This window comes from Lycorma delicatula, chromosome 4, assembly GCF_047948215.1.
Source record: "Lycorma delicatula isolate Av1 chromosome 4, ASM4794821v1, whole genome shotgun sequence".
NCBI classification, from domain to species: Eukaryota; Metazoa; Arthropoda; class Insecta; order Hemiptera; family Fulgoridae; genus Lycorma; species Lycorma delicatula.
In genome coordinates, this window is record NC_134458.1 from 109732623 (window position 1) to 109740412 (window position 7790).

Consider the following 7790-nt stretch of genomic DNA (forward strand, 5'->3'; position numbering starts at 1 on the left):
TTGGTTAGCCGCACTTTTCAAGTCTTCCATTAATCTTTTTAATTCGTCCAATCTTTAATTCCTTTTTGGTGTTGTGGCCACTTAAAGGGCCACCTTGTCCGCTATATCCGCAAACAGCTCAGCCTGTCCATCGTCCTCTCCATCCAGCCCCTTTCGGTCAATAATTTTGCCGCGTTTGCCTTTTTTATGATGAAGTTTCTTTCCTCATCCATCGCCACCAATCCGTAACTGTTGCAGTGGACTCTGAACCCTTTTCCAAGCTAGCCTGTCAGTTTTTAGGCCCTCCGTTATTTCCCTACAACTTCCAGTGGTTGGGCCCTCAAATGACTCTTACTAGGCCTAGAAACTGTCTCTTCTGCCATTCCTAATCAGTTATAATAGAAAAAATAAAAAAAATAAAAAAGACGTGAACTGGGAATTTCACTACTTGTGTGTCGAAGAAAACACAAGATTCCCGAGCACTTTGAATTTCATAAAAAAGGCTAAATAATCCCGTAAGCTAAAAACATTATACTAACGTAATTCTAGGCTCTAACACTAAAAACTAACGAAGTTTGCCGAAAATCGGCCCGTAAACACGAAAGTTAGCCACCACATGACAAACGGGAAGTTGCCCAAAAAATAGCTTAAAGTAAGAGTTTTTATATAAAAGTCATATCAATACTCACCAAACGTGTTCTAAAACGCTATGCAGTAATAACTAATAAATAAACAAAATTTGCCTCAATTTGGCCCGTAAACGCGATAATTGGTCAACACGTGGCAGACCGGAAATTCTCGTAAAAGACTTAAATATAAGAGTTTCTATAGAAAATCACTCATCTTTACCTACTCTAAAACACTGTTCGTACTTTCTAATGATAAATATTCAAACAAAAAAGTTAGGCAACGCGTGGTCACACTTATCCACGTAACACTCACTTCGAATTTTATATCTCTAATAACTTAAAAAACTAACTAGTAATCCTAACTTGACCCAAGCTTCAAAACCTCAAGATTCAGAAATTGAAAAATTATTACGTGTTTGTGCATTTCTCAAAATCAGTTTTATTATTTGTTTTTAAGTTTATCCTATTTTCGTTTTTTTTGTTTTGTTATGTAGTATATGAGTAGGCCTATAAAAAATACACTGTCCGTATGAATAAAAGCAATTTGCAAGAAACTCAAAAGATAAAAAATATGTTTTAATAGATACAAAACACAATGATGAGATTGAAAATATAAAGAGGATCTTGCAGAGGAGTATAAACTAAAACTCTCTGGTATGTAACAGTGTATGCACTTTTTTTTTATTTAATTTTTTTAAATATAACGTCAATATAGATGTTTTTTCAAAGAAATTTATAAATCTCCTTTTTACATTAGAATACAATGATTCAAATTTTCCCACAAATTTTTTTTAAATTTGTCATAAAAATACGAGGGCGGTTCGGAAAGTTCGCGGAAAAGAAAAGAAACAAAATTTCTTACCAATTTTTTTTTTTATTTTTCAACATAGTCACCTTTTAAAGTAATACACTTAGTCCATCGCTTTTACAGCTTATTTATTTCTTTAGTAAAATACGATTTCCCAAGCTCTGCAAAATAGGCGTCTGTCACAACTATGACTTAAACATTTGAGGTAAACCTTTGCCCACCAAGCCATTTCTTTAAATTCTTCAGTTCTTCAGTAGGAAATAATCGCTCGGAGCTAAATCTGGCGAATATGGTGCATGTGGAAGCAATTCGAAACGCAGTTCGTGAATTTTAGCAACAACAACAGAAGATGTGTGCAGGGGTTTATGTCATGGTAAAAAAACACCTTTTTCTTTACCAAATGAGGACGTTTGGTCGTAATAACCTCCTTCAATTGTTCCAACAATGCTATACTATTTACATTAATATATAACACATCAACAGCATAAATACTATGCCAATGCAAGGGCATTACACTAGAATAATCGAATACTAAGAGACGATGACAGTAAGAAAAATGTTCATGTCACTGCTTAATATAATTTTATATTTCAAAAATTTTCAGTTTGATTTATAACTACTTAATTCAATTTTTTAAATTAATTTGATTTATTTTTTTATTTTAAACTTATTTCTAAGGAGGTTCCTTCACCAAATAGGAAACAGTTTTCAGTATCAGTACATTTTGTTAAAAGTACTGGTTTAATAAATATTGTTATGTTCACTGATTGATGTTTTTCAGGTTTCTACAATTTATAATCTAACAATGAACTGTATGGTTCAAAATGCCTCAGTATATTAAATAAATGACATACATTCAAATAGATGGAAGCAATCTAAAGAAGGTATGTTGTTAATGACCGAGGTAGGAAATGCTCAACATAAGAAACAGCCAAGTCATACCCTAACCTCCCTTACTGCGTGTAGCCAACCAGTGATATTGGTTGTTATTTTTCTTTCTTGAATATCATTTTCCTTCTAATGTAAAAGCATTTAGGTTAGTTACAGATAAATTTTTTGAACCATGCACAAATGTACACCTGAAATTAATGAACCATAAAGTAGGATGTCCAGGAATCCATCCAGTAGTTGTGTCAATGGGAACTTTAACTGGTACTTGCAACAATAAAATCAGAACAGTTCCAATATTTCTGAAAAATCTTTGGAATAAAACCTTGAGATCAACTGGGAATATCCTAACAAAATACGTGGTACATGGAGAAACTATACTAGGGTCTACAGCCAAAATTTGTGTTGGTCTTCTTTGTATGCAAATAAAATCTTATTATAACTAATAAAATTTAGCCTATTAGTTTAATTGGATATGCCATTAAACAATATTAGTTAGCAGAATCCATATTAGTGTTTATAAGTTAAAACAACTGAATCTCCATTCCATACTTACAATCATTTTCTAAATGAATCCAGCCCCCTCATGGAAACCATCTGCAAAATAGGGTTAGGTGCTATTTTATTATCAAAACTTATGACCAAATACCTCTATTGTCAGAATACATCTTGTGTTCCAATGAAACCCTCACTGAGCTGGAACATACTGTAACAAGACCCCACATTTTGTAATATTAAACATCATATCAGCTTGCGTAATATGACCCATTTGATTTGCATGAAATTCTTATTTTCAGGCTTTGCACAAATTACTTCCTTCCCTAAAATCATTCCAATCAGCATCAACATGTCATCAGCAATTGTAACTGCTTACAGCCTTCAGAAATTTTGTAATTTAAAAAAGTTTATCACAAACAAGGATGAAACACACTTTCCTGTGGATATCCCTTAATGTGGAACTTTCATGTAGTGAAATTAATACCTTCTAAGATTACTTTCCTCTTTTAGAAATAACATTTCACAATCCAGATCTTTCTAAGAATTAAAAATATTTCTTATCATAAACTCTCTAAGATCTTCTGTAACAGTCATTTCTGTTCCAGTTTCCAGCCTAAAATTGAACTGTTTCATATGTTCAGCGAGTCTTCTTTAAGCTGAATATACTACCCTAAAATCTTATCTCTTATCTCTAATTTGATTTACACTAATTCTTGTAATCTTCCTTAAGGAGCACTGCATGTAGATATTTATAAGGATACTGAAATTTTAATGCTTAGAAAATGATTCCTCGTTATTATGAAAAGTCAAATAACATCTCCATTTATTATTTAAGCTATAAAAATAAATGAAGTATAATTTTTTTTAATAATTAATAATCAGTGCTTTCGTTTTTTTCTTTTATTTATATAAAGTAACTTACTTAAAAAAAAGACATTTAAGATTATCTGAAATGCCACCATTAAAAAAAAATTGTTTTATTTTTAATAATTATTCAAATGTTATGTACGCCAAGCTCAACTTCAATATACCTAACTAGATAAGAAACATCAAAATTTAAGAAAAAAAAAATCAGATCATATACAAGAAAAGCAAAGCATTTTTAGATACATGTTTAATGGAATTTTTTTTTCTTTGTATCTATTAGCAATATATTTTTTACATTGTTTATAAAATACATTACATAAATTTATATAATATATATATATATATATATATTTTGTTTTTATTTTTGAAAATATTTGTGTGGAGTACAGTAGTAAAATATGGACACTAAGAAAAATAGAAAGAAAAAGAAGAGAAGCCTTTGAAATGTGATATTGCAAAAGGATGTTAATATTTAGGTAGATTAATAAAATTGAAATGAACATACTGGAAAGAAATTTGTGGTAAAATCTTGTAAAGAGACAAACTAGGTTGGTGGGGTCATGCATTAAGACATCCAAGTGACTAAAACAAAAATGTATATATATATATAAATGTTAAGTTCGTTTGTGTACGGCTTCAAAAACTCAAAATGTTCTGCACCGATTGAGCTCAAATTTTATCACGATATATAACCCGCATCAAAGATTGTTTCAACTATTTTTAATAAATCTATCTATTTTTAATTTGAAAATGTAAACAAAGGTAAACCAATCAGATCAATGCAAGATGGCCGCTGTCAAACACAACGACCAAATTTCTTTGAATTATATTTAACAGCTAAAACATCTGTATTTTATTAAAAAAAAAAAAACGATAAAAAAAATGTTAGCACGATATATAACCCGCATCCAAGATTGTTTTCATCTATTTTTAATAAATCTATCTATCTAGTTTTAATTTGTACAGTTTTTTAATAAATAAGAGGCTAATAAATCAGATGAAAATGTAAACAAAGGAAAACCAATCAGATCAATGCAAGATGGCCGCTGTCAAACACAAAGAGCCCGTATGGCCGTCGCCAATGTAAACAAAATCACAACTGATTAAGTAACAAATTTCTTTGAATTATATTTAACAGCTAAAACATCTGTATTTCATTAAAAAAAAAAAAAAAAAAACACCAAAACAAAAAGAAAAGCCACCAAGAAGGATGACTTACAGTAAATAAATTAAAACACCCAACTTTCTTATAGCCCAGATAGACTTAAGACTATGCAAACAAAAAAAGGCGAAATAAACAAATACACAGAAAATAATATCCCTACATAATGACCAAAAAATCCTTTGCTAGGTTATTTTTTTACATATATATGACCAAACAATCGTTTTTTGGTCATTTAGCGTTCTTTGCTATGTAAAAGCAAAGAACAAAATTCACAAATAGTAACACTGAAACCACACAACTAAGTATTGGTTTTTTTTTTGGTTTTTTCTAACCTCCGAAACCACCGTTATGCATTGCTTCAGATGATGATATGAATGATTTATAGCGTATGAAAATGCCATGCCTGACCGGGATTCCAACTCGGAACCACCGGATTAAAGTCCGAGAAGTTACCACTCGCACCACGGAGGCCGGCAAACATATTCGTTAGGAGCCGAATAAAAACACCTTACTTACCAATATGGCGTTGTGTGTCAAACCAATTTTATACGAACTATAATTACTTTTAATACGCGAAACCCTTTGCAATGATTGAAAATTAACTTAAACCTCTTCAAAAATGATTCCTTTTGAACTAAGCCACATTTTGATATCATTGTTTTTCTATAACACGACTGGAATTCTTTTCGTTTAATGATAAGAAGCGTTGTCGAAGACAATAACCGAATTCTCTTCCAAAGGACATAATACACCGCTAAACTATTTCTAAATAATTCAAATTCGTGTAATTTTTTTACGAATCACGTTTTTATCAAAATCTCACCTTTTTCTCAATTGACCTGGTTTTGTTTTCTTTGGAGACCGTAATTCATTAGTAGATTCATACTCGAGAATCACGTTGTACACTGAAGCATCACATCTTCTACTTACGTTAGCAGTTTATTAACATCTGAAATCAACGCCGTTTGATTATTCTGTAATTTGTAAGCATTACTCTGCTTTTGTAAGCATTTAAAATGATTTTTTTTCGCACGACTTAAGGGCTTTTTTTCGCAGCCCACAAATCTTTATATATAAAAATGTTAAGTTCGTTTGTGTATGCTTCAAAACCTCAAAATGTTTTGCACCGATTGAGCTCAAATTTTAGCACGATATATAACCCGCATCAAAGATTGTTTTTATCTATTTTTCGTATCAGTCACATACCCGCGACCGCGAGAAAACAGTTTTTTTAACGGTCAGCTGTGTACCAGTGACCACGCCATCTGCTGGAAGCGAGGGGAACACTCGCCATACTAGCTAACGACAACCGCAGTCACATATGAAACAATACCTGTTCCCAATTACATTGTTTATTAACAAAAAAAAAAAAAAAAAACGTATCCCCTTGCATCTGATTCAGATTAGTATACAATCTGAATTAAATATTCACTTTAATCGAGGTACTTTTGTGTGATCGTGTCGTGATTGAGCTGCGCCTTTCACCAAGTTCTGAATTTATTAGAAAACGGCCAACAGTGGGATATATGTATTAATGACGCGTGCAACACTGCACATCCAAGCCAAATTCGCGCATTATTCGCAATTATATTGACCGCTTGCTTCCCTTCATCTTCCACAGAGTTATGGGAAAGATATCTTTCGCATATGGCTGAGGATATTTTGCATAGAGTACGCCTAGAAAATACCAATAAGACCAAGGAATTTACAAAAGGCATTTACAACGAAGTATTGATAAATATTGAAGACAAGTGCTTAGCTATTGCAAATAAAGTTCTTAGTCAATTGGGAATGCCAGCACCCACCCGAGCTGCGATTGCTTCATTTGATGTGGATTTACGCCGTGAACAGAGTTACAACATTGGTGATCTTCAGTCATATGTCCAATCAAACATTCCCAAATTAACGCCTGAACAGAAAGGCATTTATGATCGCATAATGCAAATGATAAATGACGGAGTTGAGGGGACCTTCTTCTTGGATGCGCCAGGAGGAACTGGGAAAACATTCCTCATTAGATTGATTCTAGCAACGGTTCGATCAAAAAATGACAATTATCCTGTTGCAAAATATTAATCAGCCAAAACTCTGCAACGGCACGCGACTTGCAGTTAAGAAATTGATGAATAACGTAGTGAAAGCAACGATTTTAACGGGGCCTTTCAAAGGTGAAGATGTCCTCATTCCTCGAATACCCATAATCCCGACCGATACACCATTTTAATTTAAAAGATTGCAATTTCCAATTTGATTGGCATTTGCAATCACAATCATTAAAACTCAAGGTCAATCTTTAGAATTATGTGGTTTAGATTTAGATGCGGATTGTTTCTCACATGGGCAACTGTATGCTGTGTGTACCCGAGTCGGCAAACCAGATAGCCTTTATATCTACGCAGACAGTGGAAAAACAAAAAATATTGTATATCCACAAGTATTGCAAAATTAAACTTCTATGAAACGTATGCTTTGTTTTGTTTCTCATTTCTCATCCATGCAACCAAACTCCAGGTGCCACAGCGAAGCGTGGCGGGTAGAGCTAGTATAATTATATATATGTTCTATTATACTGATTACTGAGAGAAGACACAATGAAGTCATCGTTGTTTTATAATTAATCTGAATTTTTATTTTGGATTTTGATGCATTGTAACTACAATTATTTTGAGATGAGTAGATTATAAATTAGATATTTTGGATACTTTTTTTATATATAAAATGCTCGTAACAATGATGCACCAGGAATTGTTCTGAATTTCAGCTTTGTAAACCTGTTTTTTTTTTCAGAACTTTGTTTAGCTTGAAATCCTAATCATATCTTTCTTTCATATTACTTTTATTTTAGTCACAGTAATTGCAATTCTAATTTTTTTTTAATTGATACAATAATGTACCTAATGAAACATTAATTATATTCTTTAAATCAAAGGCTTAGTAACACTTTGTATAGTGAGTA